Consider the following 15,491-nt stretch of genomic DNA (forward strand, 5'->3'; position numbering starts at 1 on the left):
TGAGACTAGAAGGATGAGGAGATCCCACAGAAAAGAAGTTGTGTGATGTGCAAACGTTCAGAAGAGGGAGAGGGCCTCCCCTCCAAGCCTGCTCTCTTCCTGCCAGCCTGTGGCCTGGAGCAGGCTCCCTCCCACACTCAGTTTTCAAGGGAAGGGCAGAGGCCACCTGTTCTTAAAGATTTCCAGAGGTCTCCAGTGGCAATGGAGCCAGAACAGTTATAGGGGAGGTGTCTCTTTCATCTCCCCAGGAGGGTCGGCCGTGTTGGGAACACCCTGTGATGCTAATTATTCAAATGGGCTTGTCCTCTGAGAAGCCGCTCTCCTCTGAACTTCAAACATTTTGACCAGTACTAATTGAGCAGCAAAGCATCCAGGAGATTAGATCTGCCCCAAACCAATTAGTTTAACTCTGGAGAAGTTTACCAAACATTTTTCTGTGATCAAAGACTCTTTTTTTTTGCAGAGGGTGTGATGTTCCACCCATCTGTCTTCCTTTGCCATGGGTGGACAGACGGCAGAGGAGAAGCGTGTCCTGCCTTTGCAGGTGGCCCTGGTGTCATGGGGTTAAAAGTCTGCATTTTCAACATTCTTACAATGGCTGTGCCGGACCCTCTGTTGTTTCTGTGACTTGGTGCAGAGATAAGAAAGGTCTTGGGGCTTTGAGGGAGGTGGTGCCTGAGACTCCCCCCACCAGGCGCTGAGAGAATCCCAAGGCCCGGGTTCCACAGAAGGAAGGTTGGCAAGGCCCTTTGCGGCTGGGTCAAGCTGCGTGATGGCCGTCGTTTGAGTCAATCACCATTTGCCAAGTGGCCTCACCAGTGCCAGGTGCGGGGGATGTCACAGATGAGGGAGAGGCCACCTAGGTCCTCCAGGAGCCGGCGTCCAGTGGGTGGGAGGCACAGCGGGACACACAGTCATGGTGCAGTGTGGCCACGGCCCTGTGTGCCGCTGAGGGGCCCTGAGCCTGCGCCCTGTCCCTCTTCTGAACGTTTGTACATCATACGACTTTTTTGTGGGATCTATTCGTCCTTTGAGTCCCAGTGGCGGTGTCAACCCACCCAGGAATCCTTCCCTGTCTCCATGCTGAATCGGGTGTTCTGTCTGCCTGATGCTGGGGCACCCGTCCTTCGTTTGCTTTTCTTTCTTCCCTCTCTCGTTCCCAGAGGTGAACTTCTTAAGGTGGGACCTGGGCCTGTTGTCTGTGTATCCCTCCACAGAAGAGGTCCGATAAATATCGAATAGTTGGAGGAATAAAGGAGTGGAATTGTGCGGGCAGCATCGGGGGAACGGGAATTAATGGCTCAGCCGCCTGAGGGAGATGAAGGTGCGTCCCTCAGCTGACGCTTTGTGGTGACTGTGTCTGCTGGCACCGCTCTAGAATATTCTCTCCCTAGAACAATGCTGACAGGCATACAATCAAATAGATGGATATTCCCTCCCCACCATGAAAGACTCATTTCATGGGAACAAGTCCGCACAGCAGTGTGTGGGTGTGCACCCCACACACCAACCCCGCCAAAACCCACAGTGTGCATGCCCATGTCTCCCCACCGACCAGTGATGGGGTGTGCTCGGCCCCCCTTCCTCATGAGAGCTGGTGACCCCGCCGCCCTTCCAGCTTTGTAATGGCAGAAACACAAGGATCAGAGAGGGGAGAGGAGAAGGCAAATATTTATTGACGTGACTACGGCACTCCTACCGCAAGAGAGGAAACACTAGCGCTGCGATGTAAAGGTCATAAACTTTGCACCTGTGGAATATTCTCCTGGAAGTTTCAATTCAGAAAATAACTAAAAATTTTTTATGAACAGAAAAATGGAGGTTGCCTTCCCCTTGAGGTAGTAGAAATGCATTTCTCTGGTTACGGACGAGATGAATTTAGAGCCAACAGCAACAGTCACACAAATGGCTTCAGGCAGGGTCTTGGCCACCTCTTGGTTAAAGTTGCTACTTGAAGTTTTCTGTAAGAACAGTCACGATTTAGTAATTCTGGAGCCCCCAACCCTACTCAGTTCGGCCTCAGCAGATATGCTCATTTGAAAACACGCATCAGCTGCCATTTTGCTTCAAGATGACGAAATGCCCCACGAATTAGCCCTGTCATGTATCATGATCCTCTTTAGTAGCATAAAGGGATCCCACATCCATCAACTCCTGTGCAGGTTTTCGGGGAACAGAGAGAACGAGATAAACATGAACGTGAAGCAGTGCTGTTGAAACCCACGCATCACCTTGTGTGGTCAATGAATGAGCGTTGACGCACTTTTCAATAATCATAATGTTTACAAGTACTTGCTAAGTACCAGACACTGTGCTAAGTACCTGAGATACCTCACTCAGCATAGACTTAGGAGGTGTGTGTTATGGTCACCAGCTAACAAATGAGAAAATGAAATGAAGTGTTCATTGGCCAGGGCCATGACAGAGCTTGTAAGCCCAGAGCTGAGATGGGGCCCCAGTGGCCCACATACCTGAGTGGTGCAATGCGTGGCACAGAGCAGACTATAGAGGCATCTGCATTATTATTATATTTGTATTATTATTTTGAGACAGGGTCTCACTCTGTCACTCAAGCTGAAGTGCAGTGGTGTGATCACAGCTCACTGAAACCTTGAACTCCTGGACTCAAACAATACTCCCACCTCAGCCTCCTGAATAGCTGAGACTATAGGTGCATGCTATCATGCCTGGCTAGTTTTCTTTTCTTTTTTCTTCTCTTCTTTTTCCTTCCTTCCTTCCTTTCTCTTTCTCTCTTTTTCCTTCCTTCCTTTCTTCCTTCCCTCCCTCCCTCTCTCTTTCTTCCTTTCTCTTTCTTTCTTTTCTTTCTCTCTCCTTCCTTCCTTTCTCTCTTTCTTTCTCTTTCTCTCTCTCTTTCCTTCCTTTCTTCCTTTTTTCTTTCTTTCCTTCTCTCTCTTTCTTTTTCTTTCTTTCTCTCTCCTTCCTTTCTTCCTCTTTCTCTCTTTCTTTCTTTTCTCTCTCCTTTCTTTCTTTCTTTCATTCTTTCTTTCTTTCTTCCTTTCTTTCTGTCTTTATCTCTCTTTCTCTTTCTTTTCCCTCTTTCTCTCTCCTTCCTTCCTTCTCTCTCTTTCTTTCTTCCTTTCTTTCTCTCTGTCTCTTTCTCTTTCTCTTTCTTTCTTTATTTTTCTCTTTCTCTCTCCTTCCTTCCTTCATTCCTTCCTTCCTTCTCTCTCTTTCTTTCTTCCTCTCTTTCTCTATTTCTCTCTTTCTTTCTTTTGTAGAGACAGAGTCTCACTGTGTTGCCCAGGCTAGTCTCCTGGCCTCTAGTAATCATCCCTGCCTGGCTAATTTATTTTCTTTTCCTTCCTTCCTTCCTTCCTTCCTTCCTTCCTTCCTTCCTTCCTTCCTTCCTTCCTTCCTTCCTTCTTTCCTTTTTTTGGTTTGTTCTTTCTTGAGACAGGGTCTCACTATGGTCCCCAGGCTGGTCTCCTGGCCTCTAGTGATCCTCCCACCTTGGCCTCTTGAAGTGCTGGGATCTTCAGTGGGAACCCCCACACCAGGCCTGCGTCTGCATTGGTACTGCTGTTATTCAGCACCAGAAAAGATCTGTGCCTCTTTGAGGAGGGACACATCAGAGGCACATGGCCCTTCACTCTCCAGGGGTCACAGGGGAATCTTGACCACCCCGGGCACAGAAGTCAGGTTGTCAATCATTAGCCCAAATAGGAAGAGGGCCAAGGGCTCCTGGGCACAACACACTCATCCCATGCAGTCTTCCCCAGCTCACTGAAGACCTGTGGCCTGAGTTGTTGACTTGCCTGGCCCTTATTGATCTGACGCTTTTGTGCACAGGTGAGCTCCTCCCTTTCCTTCCAGCCCCTGCCGGGTTCCCGCAATGAAATGCTTGCTCCCGCCTGCTTCCCCTCCCCCACTGCCGACTCAGGCGTCTCAGGCCTGGTTGTGCACCTGCTGGCCTGGGAGGGTTGCAGCAGGGACTTTGTCTTCCTCCTTTTGAAGGCTCCAGTTCCTTGGCCAGTCCCAGAGTGGAGCGGAGTGCTGGGGCTGGCTTCCTGCATCCCCGGGCTTGGATCCCAGCTCCCTACCCTCACCCGCCACTTACACACTGCCTGACTTTGGAGAGTGGCTGAGCCTTTTAAGGTCTCTGCCTGGCCAGGTGTGGTGGCTCATGCCTGTAACCCCAGAAATTGCAGAGGCAGAGGTGAAAGGATCGCTTGAGCCCAGGAGTTTGAGACCAGCCTAGGCAACATAGGGAGACCCTGTCTTTACAAACTATTAAATGAAAATTAGCTGGTCACAGTGGTGCATGCCTGTAGTCCACGCTACTCAGCAGGCTGAGGTGGGAGGTTCTCTTGAGCCCGAGAGATTGAGGCTGCAATGAGCTGTGACTGTGCCACTGCACTCCAGACCGGGTGACAGAGTGAGACTTTGTCACACACACACACAAAACAAACAAACAAACAAACAAAAAAAACAGTCTCTAGTCTCTACCTTCCCATCTGCAGAAGGGAACCCAAACCCAGAAAAGCCCGTCCCTCATAGAGCTGTGTGCTCTAAATGAACTAGGTTCTGGCACACAGCAGGTGACCAACAAATGGGAACTGTTGTTTTTATTTAGTGTTCATGGAATGGAGAAAGGAAGGAAGGATTTGATGTCTCTGTGGCTAAGAATCTGTGTCTGCACCTACATTTTAATAAACCTCTCTGGCTTCATGGGATAGAAACTTATTCAGAGAATGGAATGAAAGTCATTACTTAAATGATGCAGGAGTGAAAAAGTGCCACAATTTTTCAAGGTCCCACCATGAAGAGGTGGACTTTCTTCTCCTATCCTTTGTGTTTGGAGTGGCCGCCTCACTTGCTTTGACCATTAAATGTGGCAGAGGTGACACTGACTTCTATGCTTAGATCTTAAGAGGGTTTGCAGCTTCTGCCATTAGGCTGAGAACTCTTCTACCACCATGAACATGAGTCTGAGCTAGCCTGTTGGAGGATGAGAGACCCATAGATGCAGGCCCGAGACAGGTGAGTGACGCCACGCCTAGAGCAGCCAAGTTCAGCTCAGCCCAGAAGGATGATGGCACTGAGCCCAGCTCACGTCACTAACACACAGAATCATAAGTGAACATGACAACTGTCGGAAGCCACTAAGTTTTGGGAGTATTTGTAACCTACCAATAGATAACTGGGGCACAGGGCAAGCTCATAGGAACAAAGCCCAGTCATGGAACTGAAGCTGGGGGCTGGGGAGCTTGCGGGGGTATGGCAGCCATTCTCTTTGTCTCTCTCCGGGGATGCATGGTGGCTGTCACAGCACCACTGCCCCCTCTCTTAGGCCACTCTCAGCAATCTTGCTGCCTCAGCCCTAACTCCACATGGCCATTCAGTGCAAGAGCTCATTGTTACCAAATGACCAGCCCTTGGGTCTCCTTGACTCACACGCACCCTGAACCCAGTTGGCCCAGCTCAGCTTCCATGATGAGCTACCTGACGCCGGTGGGCACTTTGGGCAGGAGGCATTCTGGGGAGGGAAGCTCTCTAGGAAAGGGCTTGTGCCAGGGCAGGCAGTGGAACGCGGTATTCCATCACTCATATGAGGGAGGATGTAAGGATTGGAAACCCAAAGTGCCTTTCTTACTCACACACTCAACACCACACTCCTGACACCAGATGTGTGAGTTTTTTTCCCACACACCAAGCAATTCTTCAGCAGACCCCAACTGGGTGTTCTATAATGCCACTCAGTTCTGACACCGTCGCCTGGAGGTAGCGTCAGATCCCACAGGCGAAGGGCTCAGTCCCACAAGCCTGTCCCCTCTTCAGATGTCAATCACAAGCCCTGGTGTATGACTTGTGTTCCTGACTGACTGGCTGTACGTTGGGGGTTCCACAGTCCCCTTCCTTAGGTTTGATTAATTTGCTAGGATGGCTCACAGATCTCAGGGACACGCTTACATTTACCGGTTTATTATAAAGGGTGTCACAGGTGATACAGGTGAGCAGCCAGAGGGAAGGGATGCATGAGGCATGCCTGTGGGAAGAGGTGTGGAGCTTCCATGCCCTCTGCGGGCACGCCCCCCACCGTCTAACGCCCCCCGCCATGTGTTCAGCAATCCAGAGGCTCTCCGAGCCCCAGAGTTCTGGGGTTTTCACGGCAGTTTCAACATAAGCATGATTGATTATTAACCTGGTTTCCAGCTCCTCTCTTTCTCCGGTGAATGCGGGATGGAGCTGAAAGCTCCAAGTCTCTCATCAGGGCTTGGGATTTCCAGTGACCATCCTCCCGGCCAGGAGTCCACCAAGAGTCACTTCATTAGAAAAAAAAAAAAAAGTTCCTATCATCCAGGAAATTCCAAGGGATTTAGGAGCTCTGTGTCAGGCACCAGGATCAAAGACTGAATATTAGAACCAAAGATTCTCCAAGCACCCCATCTACAAAGGTTTCAGGAGCTCTGTCTCAAAAACCGGGGCAGAGACCAAATGTTAGAACAAAAGATTCTCCTAGCATGCTTCTTGCTCAAGAAATTACAAGGTTTTTAGGAGCTCTGTGCCAGGGACTGGGGGCAGAGATCAACATATATATTTTTTATTATACCACAGAGGACATGGTGAGATTTTCACGTGATAAGATTTTCCTATCTCTGAAGACATAAAACAGGAATAATTTTGCTTACTAGCTCTGAGTCACATTAAGCACAAGTGATAAGCATGTGTCTTATCACATGCTTTGGATAAAAGCGGATAAAATTTTGGATAAAACTGGATAATTTTATCCAATTCTCTGCCTCTTAAAAAATACTCGGTGAGGTATGGGAGGAATGCCTCCGTGCTATATCGTTACTGACACACATGGCAGATCTCACAGGATTCCCCTAGGTCTGGGCCACACACACACAGACCCACTCTTCCCTTTGGTTCATTTTTCTTTTGGGAGTGGTATTTTTTTTTTCTTTTCCTGTTTCCGCCATCCCTTCATACACCTTCCCACTTCCACATACAGCAGCTTCCCCAAGACGTCCATACTAACAACCCCATGTATATGTCTCTTTGCTCATATAATAACATACAAAAATATATATGGTTTTCATCACATTGTTTACAAAAGTCAGATCATACCTTATACAGTTCTTTGCATCTTAGTTTTCTCAATGAAGTCAACAATCGTAACTCAAATTCATTCTTTTAAATGGCTACATAATTAAGTCTAAGGTGAGAATTACTCTACTTTATTCGACCCTCTCTTTGATAGGTATTCACTTTGTTCCCACAGTTTTCCAGGGCTGCAATCCTTGAATATCGAGCCTTATGTACGGATGCTTTTGCATCTATGTGTTCGTTTCCCAGGAAAAGGATTATTGCGGATCTGAAGGGTTATTGTTCTAACAGATATTGCTAGATTGATTCTCAATACTCTCGAGTAAGCTGTAACCAGTAAATGAGTACTCACTTCCCCATACCCCAAGCGCAAAGGGTGTTATTGCTGTTTTTAAATTTTGGTAGTTTTACAGTTGTAAAGAATCATCTGGGCCAGGCGTGGTGGCTCACGCCTACAATCCCAGCACTTTGGGAGGCCGAGGCGGGTGGATTACTTGAGGTCAGGAGTTTGAGACCAGCCTGGTCAACATGGTGAAACCCCGTCTTTACTAAAAGTACAAAACTTAGCTGGGTGTGGCAGCCTGCACCTGTAGTCCCAGCTACTCGGGAGGCTGAGGCACGAGAATCGCTTGAATCCGGATGGCAGAGGTTGCAGTGAGTCAAGATTGGGCCACTGTACTCCAGCCTGGGAGACAGAGCGAGATTCAGTCTCAAAAAAAAAAAGAAAGAAAAATCTGACCACTATTTTAAATTGCCGAGAATCTTTAGAAATTTTTGTTAGTCATTTGGGTTTGCCTTTGGTGAATTGCTTCTCTGGATCCTTGGCCCATTTTTTAACTGGGTGATTGTCTCTTACTAATTTGTAAGAGCTCTTTGCATACAAGACATGAAGCCACTGTCTGGCCTCTGAGTTGCAAGTGTTTGTAACTAGCACCTTGTTTATTGTATCTTTTGCTATAAACAATTTTAAATGGCTTAATGTCAACAAATATGTCTGTCTTTAAAAAAAAAACTTCTGAGTTAAAAGTTTTCCCTACCATTAAATTATTAAGTAATCTTTAAAAACAGAAAAAAGGAAAGAAATCTTTACTGTCTTGCTGTTGATGTCTTTGTCAAAATCCATCATTTTACAAATTGTAAGATTGAGAACCAAGTAATCTATCTTTTCCCATTAGTAAAAAAGACCATCTTTTTCATGTGTTAGAATCTTAAACATACTGGGATCTATTTCTGCTTTCTCTGTTTGGTTCTAGAGCTAGCTTTCTATTCCTGTGCCAACAGTCTATTTCTTTGAATAGAGTGGCTTCCGGGCATGTCCTGATCTGAAAATGCAAATTCCCCCAATGATTCTATTTCAAAAGGTTTTATTTCTTAGGAATTACATAATTCCTAAGAAGCTTTATGATAATTTTATCCAATTCTCTGCCTTTTAAAAAATACTCGGCCAGGTATTGTGGTTCACACTTGTAATCCCAGCACTTTGGGAGGCTGAGGTGAGAGGATTGCTTGAGGCCAGGAGTTTGAGACCAACCTGAGCAATAAAGTGAGAGCCCCATCTCTATAAAATATATACATAAAAGAAAAATATATAATATAATATAATATATATATTAAGTATATAATATATAAATAAAAGAAAAAAGTACTCCATCAGAATTCTATTTGAAGTTGCATTAACTTTATACATTAATTCTAGGAGGGGTACTTTAAATTAAACACATACATTCCCATCCAAGCTTTCTCCTCATTCAGTCTGCTTTACACCACCCCGTTAGAGTTTACGTAGGCCATTATTCTTTCTTGTTACATTTTATTTCTGAACACTTCATAGCTTTGGTTGCTATTGTAAACACACCTTTTTCCATTTTAGTTGCTTATGACTAGAATAGAGAGAAGCTGTCAGTATTTGTATAATTTGTATAATTATCTAGTATCTAGCAATGTCACCAATAGTCACTGATAATTTCTAGTTACTTTTACTAATCTCTTGAGTTTTCTAAGTGCATAGTCATATCATCAACAAAAATAGACAAATTTATTTCTTGTTTTCCAAGGTCCCAAAATGGTTTTATAGGCTTCTGATGTTATTGCATTTGCTGGAACTACGACAATATTCAGTAATAATAATGGTCATATTATCATCCTTGTACAGTTCCTGATTTAAAGGAACTTGGTTCTAGAGTTTCACTCTTTAGAAAAATATCTTCTGTTGGTTCTTGGTGAATGCTTTATATTTCCAAATCGTTTCCATAATCTATTATTTAGAGGTTTTTAAAGAAAAGATGCTTCATTTTGTCAAATGTCTTTTAGGCTCAATTGGAGTGTGTGTGTGTGTGCGCGTGTGCGCCCACGTGCATGTGTGTGATTTTTCAAAAACTGTTTTCCCTTTGTTTTTGAAGAAGATACTTGTATGCTTGTAAATGTACACATTCATATAGTCTGTCACTCATTCCTTCTGATTTTAATTCATGTCTGTGGTTTTTCAAAGACAAAAACTAAGCAAAAGGCTTTTTGCGTATGATGGAATACTGTATTATTGAAAATATTATATATTCAAAGACTAGCATCATGGTAAGAGAATCATGAAGTAAGTTAAAGTGAAAAAAACCCCTCAGTATACAAAACCATGTATAGCATGAACCTAGTCTTTTAAACAAGAAATACTCGTCTATACATGAAAAACCACACAAAGGAAATACTGTATATAATGTTAATAGAAATTTGGGTGATTTTTATATTATTACTCATAGTTTTCTGTATTTTCAAAAATTTTCCAATGAACTTGCCGTGCTGTTATAATCAGGAGAAAAAGCATATTTACATTTTGGAATGCCAGTAACAAGAATCGTGAGTCTCGTTTTAGATGCACGAAGTGTCCAGGGTTCTCCCAGCACAGCCTGCTTGGAGTTCAGTGGAGGGTTGAGCCTCACAGGCTTTGCATGGCTTGAGGGCAGGACACAGGATTCACCAACATCCCGTGAGGACCGTTATGGGGACCAGCATTACAGTATTTTATTTAATCTGAAGTTCCTGCGCTTTCCAGCACCTGCTGCTCCTCCCACCCAGGACAATGCCGCCTAAGAATGCTGCTGGAGCCTAGCCAGCACTGGCGGAGCAGAGTCTGAAATGGAGGCTAGAAACCAACCCAGCCCTGCCTCTGTTCTGTTCCTGCTGTGTGACCCTGGGCAAGTCACTTGGCCTCTCTGAGCCTCAAACCCCTTGGTCACAAAATGGGGGGAATCATGCCTGGCCTTCTTCACACATTTGGTTTTGTGGATCAAAATCTAAAAGCAGCCATATAGGTGGGGCTGCTTGAGAAACCACCGAATGTAGTGCAAACCCAGGGGAATTTTCTCACCATGCAGAGAGAGCTCTCTGCCGTCCTCCGAACAACTCGATTGCAAAACAATTCTTATTTAATTGGATTTGTCTGTGTAGATCAAATAATAATAATAATTACTGAGAGTGGTAATCATATCACGGACAGCTCACCATGCTTCTATTACATAACTCAAGCTTCTCCCTAATGCCCCAATTCAAAAGCCTCTCCCATTTGCCTGCTCGTGACTCAGGGTCACCATCAATCCTGTGCTTGCAGAAAGGCCCTCAGCTCCTTCTCCCATGAGGCGAACAAACAGCCGCGATGTTATCCTTGACCTGGTGTTTTCACACCCAACCACAGAGTAAATATGAACAAATTGCTCAACCTTGAAATGCATCGTCAGTGATCCACATACAGGTATGCCATCAGATTAGGGGCTTTGAAAGGTCAAGGGGAGAATGATGCTGTGGGATTACCTGTTCTTTTAGCTGAAATGCATTGAAAGCACCCACCTCCACCTGCGGCAGCCCTGGAGGTCTCTGTCTGCCACGACCCCAGAGGCCTGGCTTCCCTCTCTGTACCTGTTCCTGGAGCCAGTTCTTTCCTCCAGCTCCCCAGGGAGAGTTAGCAGGGGGCCCAGGCCCCTCATCTGATTCTGGTTTCCTGGCTGGCCTCACACCCAGGGCCCCTTGCCCACTTTGGTAAGCAGATCACTGATCAGGCACGGAGCTGTGGGGGCACACACAGTCCATACCCTGGCTGTGCAGCTGCACCAGACACAGGGCATCCTCAGCAGCTGCCTCCAATTCCATCTGCTGAGGCTTCTCACCTCCAATTCCACCCACAGAGGCTTCTCATCTTTGGTTCCACCTGCTGAGGCTTCTCACCTCCAGTTCCACCTGCCGAGGCCTCTCACCTCCATTTCTTCCACTGAGGCCTCTCACCTCCAATTCCACCCACCAAGGCTTCTCACCTCCAGTTCCACCTGCTGAGGCCTCTCACCCCCACTTCCATTCATGGGGGCTTCTCATCTCCACTTCCACCTGCCAAGACTTCTCACCTGCTAGAACCAGCAATGATTCTCAGAGGCCTCTAAAGCTGCCTTCACATTTCAGGAGAAAAATGACTGCTTACAACTTTTAAGAGAAATTAATCAAGCCACCGACTCAGGAGAAAGACTTGGTCACTCATCTCTTTTGGTCTGCTGAGCTGGAATTCAGGGCCCTTTTCATTGTGGACGTTCATGCCCTGTAGTTTGAGAAAATGTTCATGAATCATTTCATTGTTTATTTCCTCTCTTGTTTTCTCCTCTTTCTGGAATGCCCTTTTTTGAAAAAAAGTTGGGCTTCCTGGTGGGACCTGCCATTTCTTGTCTTTTTCCATCTATGCCTTCACTTTACCTTTTTGCTCTACTTCCTAGAATTCATCAACTCTATGTTCTAGTCCTTCTGCTGACTGTTTCATTTCTGCTCTCAAGTTTTTAATTCTCAAGAGCTGTTTTCTATTTTCTGAATGTTCCTGTTCTATACCATCTGTTTCTTGTTTCATGGGTGGAATTAGCGTTCCTTTCAGAACCCAATAAGAATGATTCCCCATGTCCCCCGCCCCCACATAGTCTATTTCCTCAGCTTACCTGTTTGTTTAAGTCTCTGTAGTTCAGGATCTGAGATTCTCAGTTGTCTGCACCTATTAAAGTGTGAGTGTGAAAATGGCAATAGGAAGTCCGGAACACGTAGCATAGGCAGGGCTGCCAGGGGATCTTCTTGGGCCATTTGTATTGAATATGCCCAACCTTATCTGTATCTTTAGGCCTTTATTTTGGAGCTGGTGGGATTGCAAAACGCACCTTGGTGTGAAGATGCTTTTTTTTTTTTAATCCTGTTTTAAAACCTGGTCACAGGTTCTCAAATGCCTTCAATAAACATTTGAGAGCAGTTTCACACAGAACAGAATCAGTTTTTGAAAATCAGATTTCTATGGTGCCTGCTCTAAGAAAATAAGATGCACCCAGAATGCAGGACCAGCACCAGGCTGTGCAGCTGCACCTGCTTTGGAATTTCTGGAAGGTAAGGGCAATCACTCTGGCAACATCCAGGCAGAGAACCAGCCTCACTTTGCATCAATCAGCAGTGAATGTGACATACCCACTGTGGCATCTAGGTAAGCCATAGGGAGCCGGCTGTCTCAGTCAACGAAGATTTCCTGGACAGCCTCCGTGAGAGCCTTTAGCAGGATGGCATGGGCAGAATTTCAGGGGATTCACAGCTCTCTTCCAGGGAGCGTGCATGCATTCAGGGTCTGGATCTATTTTACAACATGTCCAATTTCTTCTATTCTGACTGGTCTTGTTTCTATCCACTCGGAAACTTCTGATTACTTCTGTCTCGTGCGATCCAGTGTCTCAGAAACAGCACCCTGATGTTCCCTCGAGTCTCTCGGGTGACTGAGTCATGGTTCTCACTGTTTGCAACTCCTATCGGAAGGTTCTACACGTTGCCTGCAGGCTTTGGAAGGCACCACCCAAACAAAACGTTTAATTTAAAACTCAGTCCCCAGGAGACGAGAGTAGTGTTGTTATTACTTATCACTTCTGAAGCCTTCTGGCTCTGAGCCTCTGGGGATTCATAAGGCCAGCAAAGCCCCCATTCAAACATTTAGGGCGGGCGCTGCATCCTGGGTCAGCACAGTTCGAAGCTGGCCGTGGAGTAAAGAGAAGAGTGGGTGAAATCTCCAATAATGCACAGAATGCTGGGTTTCCAAAGACAGAGGGATATTTATTTATTTATTTATTATTCTTACTTTTGTTGAGATGGAGTCTCACTCTGTCGCCCAGACTGGAGTACAGTGGCGCAATGTTGGCTCACTGCAACCTCCGCCTTCTGGGTTCAAGCAATTCTCCTGCCTCAGCATCCCGTGTAGCTGGGATTACAGGTGTGCACCACCACACCTGGCTAATTTTTTGTATTTTTAGTAGAGATGGGGATTTACCATGCTGGCCAGGCTGGTCTTGAATTCCTGACTTCAGGTAATCCACCTACCTTGGCCTCCTGAAGTGCTGGGATTACAGGCGTGAGCCACTGAGCCCGCCTGAGAGAGGGATTTTTATTCCCAGGATCTCTGTCATAAGATCTGCCATGTCATGGAGCAGTCAGCCTCAAGTGTACTCACAGGCAGAGTTCAGTGTTATCTAGATCCAGAACAAGGAAGTTGCCTTGTTCCACAAACATTAATAGAAGCCCTGGAATTACGCTGCAGAGGCACAGAGCTGGCTGAGCCTGGATCACTGCCTTAAATGAGTTCACAGTGTCCTGAGGGAAACAGGGAAATGCCGCATCGGCATGCTGGGGCGAGGAGCAGTGGGTTACCTGAGGTCGGCATGGTGTCCGAAGGGATAGGGGAGCCCCAGGGGGCAGTCGTCTTCCCTCTACATCAAGGCCAGACTCGGAGCTCAGTGCTCAGGGGTTCTTGGCCCTACCCTGTAAGAGAGACATGGACAACAAGGAGCAAGTTCAGAGAAGCAGCTGGAGGCTGAGGGGCTTGTCCCTATGTCCTGCGTGTTCCCTCAGGGAACTACAGTTGTTTTGCTGGAAGGAAAAGGCTGGGAGTGGCAAGAGTGAAAAGGAGAACATTGCTGAAAGAAATTACAGAAGACTTAAATAAAGAGGAAGACACCCCATGCTTATGGATTGGAAGACTTAATTGTTAAGATGGCAATACTTCCTAAATTGATCTACAAATTCATTGTGCTCTCTATCAAAATCAGGATGGCCCTTTTACAGAAATTGACCAAACTGATTCTGAAATTCATATGGAAATTCAAAGGTCTCAAAATAACCAACACAATATTGGTAAAGAAGAGCAAAGTTGGAGGACTCACAGTTCCCGATTTTAAAACCTACTACAAAGTGACTATAATCCAGACAGTATGGTACTGGCTTAAATATAGGCATATAGATCAACGGAATAGAATTGAGAATCCAGGAATAAACTCATACGTGTATGAACAATTGATTTTCAACAAGACTGCCAAGACAACTTAATGGGGAAAAGAACAATCTTCAAGAAATGGTGCTGAGGCAACTGAATAACCACACACAAAAGAATGAAGTTGGACCCCTACCTCACACCATATTTTAAAAATTCAAAAAAAGATCAAAAATTTTTAAATGTTAGGGCTAAAACTATAAAACTCTTAGAAGAAAACTTAGGTATAAATCTATGTGATCTTAGATTAAGTGATAGCTTACATTTAAGATGTAATACTGGCCAGGCATGATGGCTCACACCTGTAATCCCAGCAATTTGGGAGGCCAAGGTGGGTGGATTGCCTGAGGTTAGGTGTTTGAGACCAGCCTGGCCAACATGGTGAAACCTGTCTCTACTAAAAATACAAAAATTAGCTGGGCGTGGTGATGAACCCTTGTAATCCCAGCTACTGAGGAGGCTGAGGCAGGAGACAGGTGTGAGCCCCTGCACTTGGCCAAAAATGCCATTCTTAAAAACACAGGTTCACACAAAAATGTGTACACAAACATCCACAGCAGCATTATTCATAATAGCCAAGATGTGAACGCAACTGAAATGTCCATCAACTGATTAATGCATTAAAAAATGTGGTCAATCAATCCAATGGAATATTATTTGGCAGTAAAAAGGAATGAAGTACTGATACTTGCTACAACATGGATGAACCTTGAAAATATGCTGAGCAAAAGAAGCCAGACACAAAAGGCCACATATTTTGTGATTTCATTTGTATGAAATGTCCAGAATAGGCAAATCTATAGACCAGGAGGTAGGTCATTGGTTGCCAGGAGCCGGGGTGGAGGTAGGGGTGAGGAGTTTCTTTTGGGGGCGATGAAAATATCTGGAATCAGATCATGGTGATGGTTGTAGTGCCTTGTGAATATATTCTAAAGTCATGGACCTGTACCCATTAAGAGCACTTTTATGGCATATAAATTCTATCTCAATTGACAAGGAGAGTGAGAGGGAGAAGCAGCAGCACTGGCTTTGTGTTGAAACACCTGGAGGACTGGCAGGTAGATGAGGAACCTGTGGCTCTGTAGGCTCCATCAAAACTCTTGGGTATGGAAAA

General features: G+C 45.6%; 1 long non-coding RNA gene across 5 annotated transcripts in view; it reads left to right on the top strand.

Moving 5' to 3' along the window:
* Positions 1 to 11,502, top strand: part of LOC116480226 (uncharacterized) — a 37,741-nt gene extending 26,239 nt beyond the window's left edge. For 2 of the 5 annotated variants that reach the window (XR_009209266.1, XR_009209268.1), the window contains exons 5-6: positions 10,670 to 10,810; positions 11,241 to 11,502. This is a non-coding gene — a long non-coding RNA (uncharacterized LOC116480226). The remainder of the gene's footprint in view (positions 1 to 10,669; positions 10,811 to 11,240) is intronic. The other 3 variants (XR_009209267.1, XR_009209265.1, XR_004251228.2) reach the window with 2 other exon arrangements.
* The last annotated feature ends 3,989 nt before the right edge of the window (positions 11,503 to 15,491 follow it).

This window comes from Hylobates moloch, unplaced genomic scaffold, assembly GCF_009828535.3.
Source record: "Hylobates moloch isolate HMO894 unplaced genomic scaffold, HMol_V3 SCAFFOLD_13, whole genome shotgun sequence".
Taxonomy (NCBI): Eukaryota; Metazoa; Chordata; class Mammalia; order Primates; family Hylobatidae; genus Hylobates; species Hylobates moloch.